Here is a 21,579-nt window from a genome sequence, read left to right on the forward strand (position 1 = left end):
CAATGACGCTAAAGAATGACCCCCCACCACTTATGACTAGATCGAATCGGCAGAGAACCATCTTGAAGATCTCTCCATCGTAACAGAATGATGCTTTATATTGATCGTAGGTAAGAACAAACTATCCAAATCGTTACCACTGTCATCTGCGAGAAAAATATAGAAACATAATTTAGTCTTTGTACAGACTGTTTGATTTTGGCCGCCATATTTGATCAACCTTGGGATGAATCGGAAACTGTCCAAAATGAGCCCAGCGACCAACCAAAAAGTTATAAAAGAACATGTTACACGGGCTATTTCCTCAACGATGTTTGTCAAGCTCGTCAATCTCATAGTATTCCCTTAGCAAAATGCAAAATATAATTTCTTTTATTTTTTTTTATTTTTTTACCTTTTTTCTTTTTTTTTTTTTGGGGGGGGGGGGTGGGATTTCTTCTAAATTTACAAGATTATTTTTCTCTGCGTGGACATGTTTGATGATTCATCAGTAAGAACCATGACACGTTTTCTTCTTGATATAACTGAAATATAGGGAAAAGAATTGTTAAATGAAGTTATTTAAATAACAAAACCACATGAATCTGATCTAATTTGATATTGTTGTTGAGAAGGTAATAAAATATACTTATACATGTTAGTTCCATAGAAAACTATACCACCAATTCTACAGGGGGGTTGGATGGCTGAATGGTTAGCGTGCGCGCGCTGTATCTAAAGTCTGTCATTGAGTCGACTGGCGTGATTTCGAATCCCCGGTTGTACGTGACAAGGAGTAGGGTCGCCTGTCCAACCTCGTGGGTTTTCTCCGGGTCCTCCGGTTTCCTCCCACTGCTAAAGACACCTATGCGCAAGCGAATTATTGAAATAAAATTTAAAAACCATATGTTAGTCCCGAAATGACCTAGTTTGTGTCGAGTGGACGTTAAAACTCATTTCTCTCTCTCTCTCCCTCCCTCTCTCTCTCCAATTCTACAGCAGCACTAATAATTAATCTATAGGTTATTGTTTTGAGTTCCTTACAGTATTCTATAGAATTCTATAGGAAATTACACTTGGAAAAACCCATCTACCGATCCTATACAAAACTATAGTAAATTATTCCGAATCTATATGTATAGTCATGTGGAAAAATCTACAGAATGAATTAGTGATCCTGTAGTACTCTATAAAATTCTTTGGAATCCCACGAAATTCTACACCTTTTGTATAGGACTTTCTCGTAATAGTTTTGGTTGCCACCTTGGAATATTTGCTCTCTCGAAATTAGGACTTATATATAGTGTCAGAAACCGTCACCAAGTCTTGTTCCACTCAACAAACTTGTCAACCTTAGAAATTTCTGTATTTTCATGAACAGCTGTCCTTCGAAACTTTCGCATAAAGACTGTCACAATTTACGGTCTCCGTTGAACTGACCCAGTATTAGTTGAATAATTTTGCTCTGGCTAAGTTGGTAAGACGCTGGCTCGCTAGCCTGGAGGTCGGGTGTTCAATCCCTGCATTGGCCGAAAAAGTTCACCCAGATTTTCCGGCGTGGTTCCACCTTGTCAGTGATGCAGGACGGAGGGCCTGACAAGTGACAAGGACAGCTGTCTAGTCATTCGCATGATACGAAAAACTGAGGTCCCGTGTACACATTGACGTGCACGTAAAAGATCCCCTGACAGTTAATTGGAATTCAATATAAGAGTATAGCGTATGCCCGTCTTCATTAGCCCAGTTCGGAGCAAAACAGTAGGACGTTAAACCCCATTTCATTTCATTTCATTTCTCTGTGTACCTAGTATTATTCCGGTCATCGTATTACTTTGATTTGTGAGACATTAGAATCTCGCGACGAAGGGGAGACAACTCCAGTTTAACGCGCATTTCCGAGACAACAACGGGTGATACAGTGGCGATTTCCCACAACCAAATTTATATCTACTATCTATATTGCTTGCGATCAACTATTGAAACTCACCTGCTTCACATATTTCATTGACTATTTATCCTCGAACCCAAACCACCAAGCACAACATCATCTGAACTTGCCAAGGCTCGGTAATCCCCTAAACGATGTATTTCTGTGGAATCTCCACGGCGTACCCATGAAATAATTTCTTTCACATTTTCGTAAGTAAGTTCTATATACGTCTACAATTCTGAAGATCTGTGCATCCCAATTCTTGTTCATCTCTGTCCTTGGACGTTATTTTGGATGGGATATTTCTTACGCTTAATGAAACCAAAAACTTAATTTCTCCCACATATCTGTCTCGTCGGACCATTCTTGTTTGAAACCCTGCACCTCGGCTGCACCTGGAGAGTGTGTGTGTGACCAATTGACGTCATATAACACTCTGGAGTCTTCGATTCTATTAAATCATTCAGTCTACACTTGAAAAAAACCCAAAACAACGTGGGTAGAAAACCAAAGTTGAGAGTTTGACAACACACGGAAAGTGGAGTTATCTCCCTTTAAATAAAGGACTGTCTTATTAAAAGATTATTTTCTTAACACCCCCCAGGTTACCCAAATGTTTTAGAGTTTTAGAGAAACAATAATAATGTCATGTGTATTTTTTTTATTATTGTAAGTGAAGGGTATTTTACAACTTCAAAGCCAAATTTGTCCGCTTTGTCAAAAATACCGACATTAAATTTAAATTTACTGTTGTTATATTGATATCCATGTAAAGATAGGGACAACTATCGTGACGCATAGAATAGTAAGAGGGGATAACGCAGTAACAAAAGGTTGGGCAGTGCTGATAGGGATCGTCTTCTTATGACCCCAGTACTTCACACCAAATAAAAACTGTAGCTTCTATCCCGTTCACAAAGTTTTCGGAAAATGAAAGATAAATCCGGAACGAAAGGTCGCGGAAGTGCCGCCCTTTCGTGATCCCAATGCGTTAAACCAAATTTGAAACGTGTGTCCCTGACGAAAAGAATGGGCCGCAGTCCGCTAACTGTATTATACCGGTATGAGTGACTTGTATATTTCACGGAGAGACGATTTCTGCAGTGAGCTTATTTATAACAGTGAACAAAGTATTTGAATAGTCTATATTATCTGTCAATGTACATGGCCCCTGCTCTATTTATATTCGCCGACGCTAAGCAACATGTCCAAATCTCCATAATAATACGCAGCTATAGGACTATATAACTATAATTTACTGTTTACATGCTAATAAACAAGTTTTGCCCATCCTAATCGCCTTATCTTGCATGGCAACCGCTGGTTAGTTTGTATTGTATAATATGAAAAAAAACCCCAACGAATAATTTTGCCTCGCTTTGAGCTGACATCGCAGACGCCATTTTAGTGCGGTCTTTGTTTATCATAAGCGGGAACCTGTCATGTGATTGCATTACGTCGCTTTTCACATTTCCGATGAATTCTTGAATATATCAGATGTTAATGTATTCATATTTCAAAACGTTTTAAGGTCCATTTTTTTTAAAAAATAAAACAAATAAAATAGTCACTTACCGGAGTCCGTGTAAGACCATTTCAAAGCTAAAGGATTGAAGTTTTTTTATATTTAAGCCGGGGCGGAAGGGTAGCTGGATATAGAGGTGTTGGGGACCTATTGAGGGTAAAATTTTACGGACGCTATGGCCTATGTATGCTAACCATTGTAAAAAGACTCAATAAACTTTGAAGCTTAGAACTGTATATGCGCACCAGGCAGAGTATGCGTAGCCATTCTTGAACGCCGGTTACTACTTATCTCACGTAAGTTCAATTGCTTTCGTTACTCTATTTAGCCTATTTGGCCTTTTGGGATGCGACATGAGCTTGATCTCTTTTTATTGTATTGTTATATAAATGTCCCCCCTCACCCCCCTCACCCCCCCCCCCCCCCGCGGTCATATTTATACTGTTATCTTTAAAGGGTTTGGGGCTGTTTATTTGGAACCTTAAAATAGACGAAAATGAGTATAAAAGCACATATTAATGTAATAGGAGTGCTTATACGGAGATTTACATACAGTGTTTAGATTATTTATTGTAATGTCGGGGAAATACGTGAACAGTCCAATTTGAACGACAGTCCATTCTATGCCTTTTTGTCGTTTGTAAATCAGCAATTATTAATTACTTCCGCATTGTCTTGTTTTGAAATTCGAATATTATGGAAAATATTGAGCCAGGGGTTTGGCTCCTTTAAAGTTACAATTTCATATTTTTAAAATGTATTAAAATAAAGCCCTAAAATAGATGGTATCTATAAACAGTCCTACCTTGTTAAAGAATAATCCTATTAATCCTATAATTCACTATTGCCAGTTGAGAAATTGGCAAAAATATCATTTTCAACTTCAAATTCAAACGTTTGAAGATAGCTATTCCATGGTGGGGAATAGGAAAACAAGGGAGGTAATTGTGTTATTTCCGGTGTGAAGATTTTTAAGTGTGAGAAAGATAACCTACGATCCCTTACTAGTGAGTTGACAACCTATTGAGCAAAAGACATAGAAATAATTATGTTTTGACTTTCTTAGAAAATATGAAATTGTAACTTTAAGTGACATTTAGTAACTGAGCAATGCATTAGCAGAACACAATCTGTTTGGGAAACAATCACTGTTTTTATTACACAAGCACGACGATTCGACGCCTATCATCATGACGTTATACTGAATATTTTCGTTAAACAAAGATATGAAATAGAAATACATTTTCTTCTTTGATATCATCAACATGTTGCATACATAGTTTGTTCAATATATGTTAGATATTGAGTTTTCGACCATACACAATCAGACATACTTTTATTAATAAAACACATTTAAATCAGAAGGTATTTAAATCACAGTAAAAATACCGCAGACAAAAACAGGAGAAGTCAAAGAAAAAAAAAAATTGCGGTATATTAGAGCATGATTCAGCAATTCGATTGGATTGGTGGGAATTGTTTCCCTTTGCACTTCTGACCAACCGCAGTGTCTTCAAATATGGTTAGTACTAAATGATAAGGCCAGCTCAATTTTCGTCATAGCTTCCTACCTTAAAGACACGAACGATTTTGTTCACAAAATCAAACAGTTAAGAGTCCCTGAGCACACCATTTTAATACCCATAGACGTACAGAGCATGTACACGAACATTGATAATAACGCATGTATTGAAGCAATTAGGAAAGTATTTCTTAGGAACCCACAAGCATTCAGGCCAGACGAAGAAATCCAAAGAAACCGATACACATCAATTACTGTTCAAAAGCTCCTTTCACCCAAAACATACGTTCTCTGGCATCATAAAATCTCAGATTCTCCGTTTCCATAGAATATGTACTCAGAAGGCCGACTTTGAGTCGACATCTGCCCTGGTATTTTTAAACAAACCAAGAGAAAGGGGATACTCCAAACGCTACCTCCGACGTATAAAAAACAATACTCTAGCTGAACTTGCCGCCAAAGAAACAAATAATATACAATCAGCACATAAAACCAAAATTTGTGGCCATCCAAGATGTCAAACATGCAAAATCTTAAACATATCCGACCATTTCCATAACAAAACATCTGGCACAAAATTCCCAATATTAGACCAACTTTCATGCAGTAGTTCAAACATAATTTATCTAATCTCATGCAGAAAATGTGACAAGCAATACGTAGGGGAGACTCAAAATGCACTTAGGGAAAGAATTAACGGTCACCGGTCTGACATAGTCACCAAAAAAGACAAACCTGTCTCAATTCATTTCAACCAACCAAATCATGACATTTCAGATCTCATTGTCACGCCAATAGAAAAGACCAAGAGCGACTTTGAAACTTCAGAAGAAATTAAAACGTTTAGGCTAACAAGAGAAAAATTCTGGATTGACAAATTGAAAACAACAGCCCCCCTAGGTTTGAATATTCATACGGCTAGCGCAATAGCTCCTTTTGTAGTTCCATTTAGCGCAACAGCAGCAAGTGCGTCCAAAATCATCAGAAAACACTATACTGATCTCCAAGAAAATCACCCGAAAATATTCACACAGAAACTTATAATTGCATATTCTAAAAATAAAAATCTGAACGACATCCTAGTGCACAGTAAATTAGATTAAATAAGACCAGTCTCCACCCTGACCCAAAACAAACCATATATCAAATCCTATGCCTAACCGTTAGTAATTAAAATCAATTAGATATAAGAATCCCTAGCCGTAACCCGGTGATGTGGAACAAACACGATTTTTTTAGAAAATCCAATCCGTTGTAGGAAACACACTAATGTGGCTCTCTCCCGAGAGCCTCAAATTTATTTTCTTTTCTCTTCAGAAACAATAATACCAGAATACCAGAAGCACCACCCAAGGAAGACCATCAGCGCCACCAACACCAATAAACAGTGAAATCGCCTTTGTATATAAATCTAATGTATTGTATGTATTTTAATAAAACTAGGAAATATCACGAACTAATTTTTCATCATCCTAGGTCAGTGCTTATGTGGAGACTTAACCTCTCCCCCCAAATTCTTAAACCTAACCCGGTGACATTGGAACAAACACATTTTTAGAAAATCCAATTCTTAGTAGGAAACACCCCCGAGAGCCTCAAATTTATTATTTTTTCTTCAGAAACAAAAATACCAGAATACCAGAAGCATCATCCAAGGAAGACCATCAGCACCACCAACACCAAAAAAACCCAGCGAAATCACTTTTGTATATAAATCTAATGTATAATATGTATTTTTAATAAAACTAGGAAATATCACGAACTAATTTTTCATCATCCTAGGTCAGTGCTTATGTGGAGACTTAACCTCTCCCCCAAATTCTTAAACCTAACCCTGAACCTAACCTAGAATCTCGCCAACAATCACGTACCCTTACCTTATTTACATCTCATCGACCTTGACAAAAACTGAGATGGCCTTCACAAATAGATTTAGCCCTTCAAATAAGCCCTCGTAACAGTCGAACACTTTACCATAATCAGGTCTCCTTTTGGTTAAATCCATTATTCATAAATGGTATACACCACTCAAATATTAAGGCATTGATTGTCATAAGAACAAATAAATGAAAAATTACAGTTTGGAAGATAGGCGTACGAGCCTCCTTTTTGGGCAATCTGACTTTTCGGGCTAACGGGTAAAGAGATTTTTTTTTATTTCATCCACTTGGCAAAATAAGGTGGCCGAAATCTAATAAAACACTAATTTTACTTTTCGTTTAATTGTCTGGAGCCACTCTACTTTGTGCGACATTAGTCAGGCATCGATTATTATTTGTGAATTATTTGTGATAGGATGTTTGGAATTCAGTGGGATAGAGTGGGATTTTGGTTACAAAACCATTGGGCAACTTTGGAGTTGTTTAACTCACGGGCTAGAATGCAGAAAAACGCATTTGCGGCGGTTAAATTTTCAAAATGTATTCCGCGACGATTAATTGGTTGTTTGGGATTCAGGACAGCCAGGTAGGCTATATTGGACCACATTGATGTTGCTGTATTCACGGGCTAAAATAACAAGAAAACGCGTTTGCGGCAGTTAAATTTTCTCCAACGGTCCCGTCTTCGTGGACTGTAAACGATTGATTGGTTGATTGGGATTCGCGTCAGTCACCTCAATTAGGCAATATTGGACCACTTTGAAGTTGCTTTGTTCACGGGCTGGAATAGCAGAAAAGCGCGTTGGCGCCTGGGTGGACGTCCAATATTCCAAAATGTTCTTGAGGGGTCCTTACACGATAAGCCCCACCTCTCACAGAAGACGGGCGCCGCTGCCTGTAAACCTGTCATAGAGCTGTACGCCTATGGTTTGAAATAATTATCGAAGGCACTGATTTAAGCGGAGTTTGGGAATAACAACTACGGAAAATGTGTCTAGATGTTCAGATAATACTTCTGGTATTGTTGCTCTACAGCTTCAAACCAAAATGTATGATTTTTTGTTGAAAATTCCGATACTAAAGGCTCGGTGCGCCATTTAGCACAACAAGAATTACTTGTAAACTACATTATTCGTTAAAGTTGAATCTCTAATAGGAAAACCAGTCCAAAAATGGTTCAATTCCATTCAATATTTACAAGGTTATGATTATTATTGAGAATTATTATCCCCCTTTACTTAAATAGCTGAATTTGAATATATAGCATGCAATTACAATTTATATATAATTTATTTAAATTATACTTTTTTAGGTCAACTTTATCATAAATCACATTGTGTCCACCTATTAAATAATGTTGAATTTGTATTGTTGACAATTTATACTTTGTTTACATAGGCGCGTATAGTTTTTAATTTTGCATGCCCTGGGAATGAATTCACAACACCAATGCCAAGACGTCTTGAACTGGGAGAGTTCGCCTCCTTAAAAATAGTATAAAAGAATTTTCCCAGTCCTTTATAACTTCATGTGTAGTGCATAATAAAACTTGATACGTTTATGCGTTTTGTTCCGTTTGTTCGAAGAGAGGTTTGTGATCGGCCGATAGGTCACTGGTGGCAGAGACATTACCGGGTGTTGGTCCTGAGCAACACTTACAGCAGAATTCCCCACACTACCAAACCGCTACACCATTTCATCACCAAAATAAAAAAAGCACCACAAAAGACGCCGCCATCGTTTGTTGGTAACGGAGAAACATGACGGACCTAGTTTAAATCTGATTGAATCCAAGTCGGGAGATTGTCTAGCGTCGATATTTGGATTTTGTTGTCTTAATCAAATGCTAATTAATCAATTGAGCCGTGAACAATTCAATATCTTAAAAATATATAAATGGAGCATCGGACCTTCAAGTTTATCATTGGTTTTACGGTTGCCTAAGTCAATGTCAGACGCTGTTTGATGCCCTTTAAAAATAATGAAATGAAATGGGGTTTAACGTCCCATTGTTCTGCCCCGACTGGGTTAATGAAAACGCTTAAAAATAATGGAAATATAAAGAACATAATGAAACATTCTAAACAAAATTAATGTCCAGCGCAAAACAGTATTGGTTTTATTTTAAAGGTTAAAATGGGATGCGGAGACATTGTCCAAAACGTTTTCGACACCTTCGCTCGGCGTCAACCAAAACACCGTCAAAATTGCCATCCCCACCCTAACACCACAGTTCAAAATATTGTGGATACGCGCTTACGGATGTAGTTATATTTAAGTCATAGTGACAAGTAAGAAATAAATGAACCTTGACAGTGTGTCAAGTTAATAAATTGTAAATGCAAATAGATAAAGTAATGCATGTAAAGCTATACACGTATACATTGTATATAATATATTTTCTTTCTGGTTGAATACAATTAATGGAAATGGCTAAATATGTCTCGCATAGTCTATATCTTATCATGTTATAAGGGGTTGGGTGTAATTCGTCCCGCATTCGATCGTACTGTCTGTAATCGGCTCAGTTCCAGAAGTCAACCATACATAATACACAAACATTGTAAGTAATATAAGTACTAAAGGCAATGACAACATTTCAACCATAGAAAATAAATGCATGGCGTATGGCCGTCCCCATTAGCTCAGTCGGTAGACACAAAACGCTTGCATTATTAATACAACAGTGTTGAGTGTAATAAAGAAATGTTGAAAGTTAATTTAAATTTAAACACCAGTGTAGGATGAGGTCGTTTTTCTTATAATTTGTTTAAAAATTCCAAACATTATTGAACTATGCAGATTTTCAAGATGAAGTATTACATAACTTTATTTCTACTACATACGTATATGAATTTTTTGATTTCCTATGTGTATTTTGAAAAAAAGAAAAAAAGATTCTAGTTTTCATATTCAATTTGTATTTTTTATATCTTTAATTTTTATTCTATTTTTATTTTAAATTTTATATTAAAAGATAAAAAAAAGGAAATAAAATATTTAAAATGGAAATTAGAATAAAATATTTAATTAAAAATAAAAAAAAAAATAGAAATAAAAATAAGTAATAAAATATTACAAAGTTAAAAATAATTCTACAAAACCGAAACCCAAACATAGAAATGAGCAAATATTTTTTTAAAACTTTAGAAATAGGAATGAAAATACGAAATAAAAAAATAAAAAATAGCTTGTATTTGTTTGTATTTGAACTTCCGTACCCAACACTTACAATTTCTGATGGCCAGAAATAAAATATTACAAAGTTAAAATCCATTCTACAAAATCCATATTCAAAAAATCCCCCCTCCCCCCACCCCCCCCAAAAATGATGAAAAGTGAATATCATAATAGTTTCAGTCAAATTACTTGATTTTGGGCGACGTTATGGCTCATTTGGGGAGTAGCGGAGTCTCGGTTGTCATTGCTCGATTATTCATTTTTCAATTAAATCATTAACCGCCAATCGTGTTAAATACGTTGAAAATATTGAGCATCCCATGCCATCGAGTTAATTATATAACATTTAAGGCCGACAGAAAGATCTGCATTGGCAGACGATAGTCATTAGATGGTGCCATGGCAGAATACTAAGTCACACAAGCGCGCTCGATGACTCTACCCCCGTTTTGCGAGCTAGTCCATACAAGCTCAAAAAGGCCCTGCCTCGTGCGGTGTAACAGGATAGCAAATTCATCACTAAATCCGTGACTACTGACATTGAAACATATAGGTAACGATGTAAATTTTGCCCCAAGTATTCATTTTGGATAACCTACTGTAGAGACAAGGCTGCTGTGTGATCTTAAATTCTACATTTGTCTGACTATCTCCACATTCATATATTAAGTCAGATGTAACATGCCTTGAACCATGGACCGAATATAGATGGACAGGGAACGAGTGCGTCCATTTGGTCCGGTTCTCTGCCGCTCACGCCAGACACGACCAGATCTCAAATGCACACGGTGAACAAAGCGAATTTGCGGTATTCTCATTGTTACACGGTAATGTTTTACCTCGATAAGTATATATATATCCGTTAGTAACGAATTTTTCCAGTTAAGAACTTTGACAATTTAAAATGTAACAGTTGAAGATTGTGAAATGATAGCTTTTTTTATTTTAGGAGTTTTTGTAAGTATTTTGATTTTGCTTAATAATCCAAATTCTCGTAGGTATGAAAGATTTTAAAATTTATGAAAACGAGGTTCAGGTATATTAATATCCGGAATTATGACTAATTGTGCAGAAGTAAAAATTAAAAGTGTGTTTTATTACCTTTGTATTTAACGAAAACCCGGCGTATTTTTTCTCAGATCCATATGGGCGTGTCCGAAGTCCGAAGTATACAAAGACGTTGTACCATAGACAATCATCAGTGGTCTATCTATGCATTGGTTTGAAAAAAAATAGCAAGAACTTATCTCAATAACAATATTATGAATTGATTTATGTTTCTTTGCGTATGAACTTCCTACCGGTATTTGCACCATGGGCTTTGTAATGCTTAATAAGAAATCTAAACACATTAAAATTGCAGTATACAGAGCAGCCCTACCCTTTAACTAATAAATATGAGAGGTCTAGATTTAAATTTATTTTTTGAAAGAAAATATGATGTTTACCTATTATTGTTGAACTAATCATATTAACGTAGGCGTTACAGGGTTTAGTGTTAGATTATGTGGTAATTGCGCAGCTCTATTCTAAAATACATTCTGACAGAATTATCCAGTTATATTAACAAAAATACGAGAGTAGGATCTCGAACTGACCAAATGTCCCTTTAAAGCACGTACGTCCATGTTTACGGAAGACACATATATATACAGAGTCATACAGCTACATAATACTTTAATAAAACGTTAAATTGTGTCATGGCATTTAGTAATTAAAGTGGGGATACACAGGTCAAAATTCTATGGAATAGAGTTCTTGGTTATTACTGAGGGACGTTTTGACTAGAATTCTTATATTAGAGGGCCGTGTCTTGTTGGTCAGTATTAACCAAGTATTGCTTTACATGAATACATTGGATCGTAAAATAATTTTATATTTCACCAAAGACTAGAGAAGTCTGGTCAAAACGTCGATCAGTGAAAAGGAGTAATTGTATCCAATAGAATTGTGACCTATGCATAATAAAATGGTGTCATCATTTGAACAATAGTTGAATAGTTTCGCGAACCACCATTATATATCTTTTTACATACTAAAATATACACACTTTCAACATTTAAGAAGATCGCTTGGCTAATATATTTCCTTGTACTTTTAGCATCCGCTAAGGCTGAAAACAGTCATGGGAATCGGTCCGAAAGACATGATAACAACCTAATCTCCAGTGATCAAGACGAGAGGTTAAATTGCCAATAATCCAAAGTCAGAACATAACGACAGTCTTATAAAAAACAATGACTACTGACTCGCGGTTCAGTATCGGTTGATTGTCGTAAGTCTTTATAAAATATAACCGAGCTTATGTAGGTCCCGTCGTTCAATTGTCCTCCCATGGGTAGATGACCACATCTTACATATCCACCATGTTTTTCTATTGATAGGATCCCTTCTTTGTTATTGCTAAAACAGTCCAGGTAGATTGCAACGAATCCTAGGTCTGTTGCGAACGTCTCTACAGTCTGCAGACAAAAACGCCCGATCCCCTTTCTCCGTTCCGATTTATCCACGATGCATAACGAGTCGGCTACTTTTGTTCCACGGAAAAAACTGCTACGAATAATTATGAATCCAGCCATCAATTTATCTGAAGCTTTTTGAGTTACAGCAAATGGGAATCCTGCTTTGATTTCCCGCCTGAATACATTCTCACTGGAATATTCATTAATCCCGAATCCCATTCCGTTCTCGGCAGCTTCGTGGATCATCGCATATGTTTCTGATATCTGACCATCCGTCATGACGTCAATGACTACTTCCTCGCCATCGGGAAGTGTCGTAACGAGTGGAAATCGAACAGCTTGTTTTAATATCCCGTTGTTCGATGATTGGTAATCAACTAAAAAGATACCAAAAAAAAAAAAATAATAGCCTAATATAACATTAACAATATGCCAATGGTTATACCAGAAACTGCTATTAAACACTTTTAAATTTGATATTATAGTTACAGTTGGGAAAACGTATTTCAGAAGAAATTGTTTATGGTGTGGTGACCTGTGTCGCATTCACAACATTGTATAAGAACGAACATAATTACTGAAACAATTTTAGAAAAATTTGTATGGAATGAAATGCAGTTTTGTTGTAACTGTAATGAGACAGCTGGAAGTTTTGAAGACAGCCAGATCAACACAAGAAAATTGAAATAAATATCGACAATCTAAATGTTGGCAATTGTTCTGGAAAAATTGCCAGAAACCATGATTTGTTTCATATTTTTACAAATCGAAGTCACATCCTACAGAGATCTTCATTGACTTGATTTCCACATCTAACTAGACACTACAAATTGTCGACGAAGCAGTTGTAGACTAGGTTGCTATATAGCGTGTGTATTGGCTAGAACCCAATCGAATACTCTGTTTTGACCTACAGCAAAGAAATTCGGTTTCTTAAAAATGTTTAGAAATCTACTTACCATTTTGTATACCAAGACGTTTGGTTGAAATTGATCTAGGAATATTTTTACTAAACTTCTGTAGAATTGGCATTTGCGGTATCCTTGGAAACGATAATACGCCTGGTTTTAGTGTCTTGGGCCACATTTTGCAAAGAACTTGACCTAAAAATTTCATCCTGATACGTCTTAATAATGCCAAAGCTAGATTATATTTTAAATTCTGAAAAATAAAGCGTACACCAATATTTTCTATGGTATAGAATATTTAGTTTATTTATAAATTCTAATAAAATAGTTTATTCCGTCATAACAAAAATCCAATAATCTATGGAATTAACTCTTAACGAGCGTTAAATATATACGAGTAGGTGTTGCCTTGTCTAAAAACCATGAACCATATAATGGCCCACGTTATAATGCGTTACACTAGAGTGTTTTGACGGTATATTCAATAAATTCTAATAAAATAGTTTATTCCGTCATAACAAAAATCCAATAATCTATGGAATTAACTCTTAACGAGCGTTAAATATATACGAGTAGGTGTTGCCTTGTCGAAAAACCACGAACCATATAATGACTCACGGTTGTGGTTATAATGCGTTACACTAGAGTGTTTTGACGGTATATATTCAGTGGATGAAGGAATGTATAATATTGGCAGTACCAAATGTAGTTACATGACCATATACGGTGTGTAGGTTGTCGTTCTTTGAACAAGTGCCCATAACGATTGTCGTATTGTGATTTGAAGACCCGTTTGCCTTGCATGCGTTTTCGCGTTTCCGACGGCGAAAACGTCGGTCTAATCCAAATGTAATGCGACCATTTCCACGTAATCGATGAAAACAGGCCCGTGAACGTGATTAAGGGCAATAAACCATAATGTCATTATCAGCAAACCAAGTGGTCACTGGGTCTCAGAGGATTCACATCGAAATTAGCGGAGGCTGTTAGATTTGTTTGTTAGCTCTTACTGGTAATAAGTAATTGCAGCTTTATAGGTATTGTAAATTCGATTTCTCAAGAGTTGTATATTAAGAATTACTGATTCTATCACTGGGAGACATACACGATGTCCTTGTTGCGATAATATGGTTAAATTTGTTTGTAATATAAAATCATGCCTACTTGTTCATCCCATGTCAAATTTCTTCTACAAACTTTTCTCAGTTCACAGATTTAAACCGAATATCTTGTATTCTCAGTTCTCTACCACATACATAGGCCTATAACGTTAAGAAGTGAAGAATTTTTTTATCGCCAATGAACAAAAATGGTCTCAAATGGAGGCTTCCATTCAATGAAAGGGGTGATAGGATGTATCAGCATAATTCACGGAAGACATTGCACTGTTTTAATATAAAATCTACCTTCGTAGGTAATAAAGTAGATCTAAGCGCTTACATTCGTAATTTTACATCCAAGCAGTGGATTTAAAAGGGATTTTGATGGTTCGGACAACAACACCCAACTCACCACCACCATGCTTTTAAATTATCTATAACATTAACATTCTTCTAAGAAGTGTTTGTACCGTTCCGCTGGACTGATCTGACATTGCCGGTTCGAGCATATATTAATAAGCATTGAAGTTCATCGATGGACAACGAAAGTCCTTCAGGCGTACTGTTATTGGGCAAATACTGACTACATGGTGTATGTTGATTTTTATACACTCTGTCAACCAGAGAGAGAGAGAGAGAGAGAGAGAGAGAGAGAGAGAGATAGATAGAGAAGGAAATGGGGTTTAACGTCCTCCCGGCACAAACTAGGTCATGTCTGGACTAACATAATATGGTTAAATTTTATTTCTATAATTCGCTTGCGCGTAGGGGTCTTTATCAGTGGGAGGAAACCCGAGGACCCGGAGAAAACCCTAGAGGTTAGAGGCGATCCTACTCCTTGTCACGTACAACCGGGGAATCGAACCCATCGCCAGTTGACTCTATAACAGACCTTATGATATAGCGCGCACACTCTAACCATATGGCCATCCACCCCGGACTCATTAAAACGGGTATACAGATTCCATACTCGATATCATATGGATTGCCTTATAATTCCCTTTTCAGTAACGACGAATGCCACCGCAAACTTACGAAAGTTGCTGCGTTGACACTGCAATGAAAATATTAAAGATGGTCGTCATGAGGCATTTTCTGGTTATTTACTTTAATTTAGTGGGGTAAAATTCGGACCTCGATATGGAGGTGGTTTCCATCAGAATTTGACCAGCTGAATCCAACGAACTTGGGTATTCCTCCTAAAAAAGATGGCTAATTCCACTAGCGGGCCAAATTCAAAATGGAGGCTCATTTTGGGGGGAAACTCATAAAATCCCCCAAAAAGCTGTGCAATATATTAAACTATAGGTTTTCGGTGTCATTTATTTCCGATATAAACATAAAAAAATGTTCCGACCACAAAGTATTCCAGGTTAAGTTCATATTCAAAATGGTGGCCATATTTGGCAAGACATAACGATATTAGTAATGTTTTAAACTATAGATTTTCGGGTTCGCCGAATTCATATCTGAATGGCGAAATGTGCCATGACCGAGCGAAACGCCAATATGGTTCCCTAATTCAACAAAATAACTAAGTTTATTAGACCATGGAAAAAAATAGAATCGGTGATGTAAAAACTTGTGCACCACAGGACTAAGAGCACAAATTAAAGGGTCATACGAACAGAAGCAACGGAGAGCGAATTGTAAAGCATAAATTTTGATCCACTATGACCCCCGGCCGTGTCACCTTCTCTACTAGAAAACAGAGAGGAATAAGGGATGGAAAATGTTTGTTAGGGTGATACAAAACCCCAGTTTTACCGGCGCGTATGAATGACCAAATAACTGGCAAGAACAGTGTCATCCCCGTTGCATGAGATGGAATAGGAAGAATCAGACTGTTCTACCGATTGCGAGTATTCAAGTGATTCAGTACAGGTTGAGTGAGAAAAATACCTGAGGTTGCACAAGACAAATATGTGAGCCCCAGTTAGCTATTAGAAACATTTGCTTTCAACTCACAATGGTCCGATAGTTGATTGTGTTTGACCGTGTTGGGCCATTATTTGTGTCATTTTCATGTGGACGTATATTGTCGTCAACCCTTTCCGTCCGGACGTCCGTCCGTCCACAATTTGTTTGTGGACACTCTACGGGTCACAATTCTTATTCGATTTTGACGAAACTTGAAATATAGGTTTATCTCCAAAAGATCTCGGTTCCTTTCGATATTGGCATGTATCGGACCGAAACGTCAGGGAGTATGTCCCTTGATTGTACGTAAAACCGCGTGTTTAGCTTGTGAACACTCTGGAGGTCACAAGTTTAATCTGATTTTGATGAAACTTGAAATGCATGTTTATAACCCCAAGATCTTGGTTCCTTTCAATATTCGCGCATATTGGATAGTAACTTCCTGAATTATGGCCCTTGATTGCACGAAAAATCGCGTTTTTAGCGTGTGGTCCCTCTAGAGCTAACAATTTTTATCCGGTTTAAAAGAAAAACGTTTGAATATATCACCGTTAAACTGTAATGATGGCCGAGTCCGAATTTAGTGAAAATCGGACCAAAACTGCCAGACAAAATGGCCGCCATTCGTACGCAAATAGTGTAAATATATGTTATATCAAGGTTGTGGCCCCCCAAGAGGTCACACTTTTGATCCGATTTTGATGAAATTTGCTGTATGGTCGTAAATTCTACACTTTGTTTCGCTATCTTCACATATGTAATGTATAATTTTGTAAATCAGACGTTACTTATACAGAACCGCACTGATCAGCAGTGAATATTCGCTAGGCCGCTACAGTCACTGATGAGGATGACATCGATGCGACTTAATGAGCCCAAAATATTAACCTTTTTCCTCCAACAAATTAAATTCTAAAACATTGTTTTTATGTATTAGAAAAATAAAAAAAGAAGTTTGAAGTATTCGTAGGTAAAATCTATTTCCTATTTAATGGGTATTAAAATGAGTAAAAGGCAGCATTCTGCCCAATTTAGCAACGTCTTATGTAAACAATCCACGCGCCATTGAGCCAATTATTGACGTCGCTTGATGTGACGTCACGTGTTGAAGGCAGAGATATTAGAAGACTTTCGTAATCATCTGTGAAACAGATTGGTACAGAACTACGCATATTAACGAAAGCGTTACACGGTTATCATTAGAGTTACATCGTAATTCCGCTTTATTCTCTGACAGAATTGACCAGTATTTTTTTTTACTAATATTATATATCTCGAACTGTCCTTGTAAATCAGTTTGAATCACGTACGTTCATGTTTACGGAAGACAAATACATAAAAAGAGTCATCGCAGCTACAAAATACTCTAATAAAAAGAGTTAATACAGCTACACAATACTTTAATAAAAAGAGTGAATACAGCTACACAATACTTTAATCTATACTAATATTTGTGACTGTCGTTTGTCTGTCTGTTTGTCTGTTCGGGGTTGGAGGCTACACTAGGTCTGCTCCGAGTCTGAAATTTACTGTTTATTACTGTGGGATATTTTAACTAGGATTCTCTGGTCGGTCAGCAGTAAACCAAGTATTGCTTTACATGTATTATAAAGTTTATATTTTATAATAGCTTGAGAAGCCTACTGGAAACGTCGGTCAGTAATAACCAGTAACTGTATTCCATAGAATTGTGACCTGTGTATAATAAAATTTGTCATCAGTTGAACAATAGTTCGCTCGCCAACTTTATATTTCTTTTTATATACTAAAATATATACACTTTCGCCCTTTAAGAAGTTCGTCTAGCTAATATATTTTCTTGTTTTAAGCATGCTCCCAAACTGAAAACATTCATGGCGATTTGTCCGATAGCCATAATAGTCTAAACTGTTCAGATACCATAATCAGGAGCTAAAAAAAATATGACCCAATCGTCCCTGATAAAGAGTTTTAAAAAAGATCACGAATCGTTCAGTGTCAGGGTTTAAAAAAATATAAAAAAGCACCCCAGTGATCAAAACAGGAGTTTCAATTGCATAAAATCCAAAGTAGGAACAAACGATCATTAACGGAACATTGGTATTTTTAATTTTGTAGGCAGTCTTCTAGCATACAATGACAACTGACTCGTGGTTCAGTATTGATTGAATGTCGTAAATCTTTATAAAATATAATTGAGCTTATGTAGATCCCGTCGGTCATTTGCCCTCCTATGGGTAGATAACCACATCTTATATACCCGCCAATTCTGCCTAGTGATCGGAGCATTACTTTATTATTGCTATAACAGTCTGCAAATATTGCCACGAATCCTAGGTCTGCTGTTAATGTCTCCATAATCTGCAAACAAAAATTTCCGACCCCCTTTTCCCGTTCCGATTTATCCACGATGCATAACGCGTCGGCTACCTTTGTTCCACGACAAAAACTGCTACGAAAAATTATAATTCCAGCTATCAACTTATCTGAAGCCCTTTTCGTGACGGCAAATGGGAATGCTCTTTGGAATTCCTGTCTGAATATAATCTCACTGGAAAATTCATTTTCTACGAATCCCATTCCGTTCTTGCCAGCTTCCTGGATCTTGCCAGCTCAGGAACTCTGAGTGGAAATCGAACAACTTGTTGCAATATTTCTTTGTCTGAAGTCTGAAGATCAGCTAAAAAGATACCAGAAAACGTAATAAATTGCTTAATGAAAAACGGACATGCCAATGCTGGTTGATAACCCTAATGAGACAACTTGAAGACAGGGAGAACAACACAAGAATATTTAAATAAATATCGACAATCCAACTGATGCCAATAGATGATTGGAAAATCTGTCGGATCATGATGATTTTCCCATATTTTTACAAATCAAAGTCACATCCTGCAGACATGATGATTTTTTATGCGGCATTCTCAGGGATACAAATGAACTTAATTTCAACATCTCACTAGACACAACAAATGGTCGATGAAGCAGTTTGAGAAAAGGTCGCTAACTCTGTATTGACCTAAAGCAAATATATTCGGTTTCTTAAAAATGTTTAGAAAGCTACTTACCATTCTGTATACCAAGACTTTTGGTTGAAATAGATCTAAAGATACTTCTACTACATTTCTGTATAAGTGGAATTTGTGTCATCTGTTGAACTGACAAGTCTGGTTTTAGTGACCGGAACCATATTTTGCAAAAGACACGACCTAAAAATCTCATTCTGGTAGGTCTTAATAATGTCAAAACTAGATTCTACCTCAGATTCTGGAATAATCAAAAATGTGAACCAATATTTTCTCCTCATTAAAACCGACAACAAAGTATCGGACAGAAACGTTTGTGTGTTAGGGATTATGCCCGATTATATAACATAAATATTATATTAGTGCAGCAGCTAACTGCATAAAAACAAGTAAATCGTTCAAATATGGATACACGTATCAAAATGAACATGAATACTCCTTGAGGACTAATTCTTTGGTAAAAAAAACAAACTTTTAGCCATCGAAAATCTGAGATGGTGGTCATACTTCAAGTAAAGAAATATTATTGTTTGCCATAAAGTCACACAAAATTGATTTATTACATGAATACCCTAACTAAGTTCGATATTGAGCATTTTCAGCTCAGGCTAAGCAGAGCGATAAGCAATTTGATTAGTCGAGACTTTGGACTTTGACAACTCTAATTGAGTGAGAGTGTTGAGACTTCATTACCTTGACTTCGATGACAGCATTTTCTGCTTAGGCTAAGTCGAGACTTTGGAACACAATGACTCTCCAAATTAAGTTAGAAACTTCAAACTTGGTGTAGGTGTTTATTAGGTGAATACCTTGACAGTTTTTTTTCGTCATAACCAATATCCAAGGATCACTGGGATAAACTCTTAACGAGCGTTAAATAGAAGTAGGTGTTGTTAGTCACACATATTGTGGTTATAATGCGTTAGACATAAATGAAGGGATCTATAATATTGGTAGTATCAGATTCTAGTCATCCCACATCATTGTGGGAGCCACGGTGGCTAGGTGGTTAAGACACTGGCTCGCTAGCCTGGAGGTCGGGTGTTCGATCCCTGCATTGGCCGAGAAAGTTCATCATGACTTTCCGACGTGGTTTCCCCTTGTCATTGGCGCAGAACGGAGGGCCCGACAAGAACAGCTGTCTAGTCCTTCGGATGGGACGAAAAACCGAGGTCCCGTGTATATATTGGAATGCACGTAAAAGATAACCTGGCAGTTGGAATTCGATATAAAAGTAGGCGATAGTGCCGCTGCCCGGGCAAAATTTCCCTCATAGCACACTGCATGGCGTAGGCCCGTCTTCATTAGCCTAGTATAGGAGCAGAACAGTAGGATGTTAAACCCCATTTCATTTCCCACATCATTGTATAATATTTGGATTCGTCTACTAAATGCATTCAATTGGAAGGAAGCGTGGGGTGGGATGGACTGATCTGTGAACAAGAGCCCATGCAGATTGTCCCATCGTGACTTCTCACGGGTAAAGGTGGCCTAGGTAAATAATCCATAAAGTAAATATCAGAAACGCAAGTGGTCGCAGAGTTTGAGAAGATTCCTATCGAAATTAGAATTGTGTGTTGGAGCTTGCTGGTAAACCCATCCATTTTGAGATAACTTTCAATTTCTTAGATTTTGTTTAAGTATGAATATTACTTATTCTGACACTGTGTGACATATTACGATGACCTTGCTGCGATATGCTTAAATTTACGGTTACCTGTGAACTGTCTTTTACAAAATTTTCGCCGCTTCAAAGATTTAAATCAGTCAGTGCATTCGTAATACCTTCTATACTAAGTTCTCTCCCACACAAAAGGTTTGAAAATGAAGTACAAACAAATATGACTAATAATGTTTGCTTGCTCTCAAATGGAAGCGTCCATTCAATGAAAGGGATAATAGGGTGTATCTACATAACAAAATGTTAGATCTACCTTTCGTAGGTAATGAAGTAGATCAAAAGCGCTCACATTCGTAAATTGATAACTCAACAGTGGATTTAAAATGGGTTTTGGTTGGTCGGACTGCAACACCCACTTCACTCACCACAACCCCCTCCACTCCTCGCTTTAAATTATGAAAACACTAACATTCTTTTAAAAAGTGTTTGTACCGTTCCGGTGAACTGGTCTGACATAGCTCATTCAAGCGGACTTTAATACGTATTC

General features: G+C 36.8%; 2 long non-coding RNA genes across 3 annotated transcripts; both read right to left on the bottom strand.

The window, feature by feature from the left end:
- Positions 1–426: 426 nt before the first annotated feature.
- Positions 427–3,501, bottom strand: LOC126827322 (uncharacterized). Its single transcript, XR_007682654.2, has 3 exons — positions 3,485–3,501; positions 1,967–2,382; positions 427–524 (listed from the first exon to the last, which is right to left on the bottom strand). It is a non-coding gene; the product is annotated as an uncharacterized LOC126827322 (long non-coding RNA).
- An 8,175-nt stretch (positions 3,502–11,676) lies between these two features.
- On the bottom strand, positions 11,677–21,217 carry LOC126823729 (uncharacterized). Of its 2 annotated transcripts, none has more exons than XR_008785875.1 (5): positions 21,129–21,217; positions 19,454–19,652; positions 14,551–19,065; positions 13,438–13,639; positions 11,677–12,855 (listed from the first exon to the last, which is right to left on the bottom strand). It is a non-coding gene; the product is annotated as an uncharacterized LOC126823729 (long non-coding RNA). The 2 variants fall into 2 exon arrangements; XR_007681282.2 differs by lacking the exon at positions 21,129–21,217 and adding an exon at positions 20,105–20,492.
- Between the last annotated feature and the right edge of the window lie 362 nt (positions 21,218–21,579).

The sequence above is a fragment of the Patella vulgata genome, chromosome 1 (genome assembly GCF_932274485.2).
Source record: "Patella vulgata chromosome 1, xgPatVulg1.2, whole genome shotgun sequence".
In the NCBI taxonomy this organism is placed as follows: Eukaryota; Metazoa; Mollusca; class Gastropoda; family Patellidae; genus Patella; species Patella vulgata.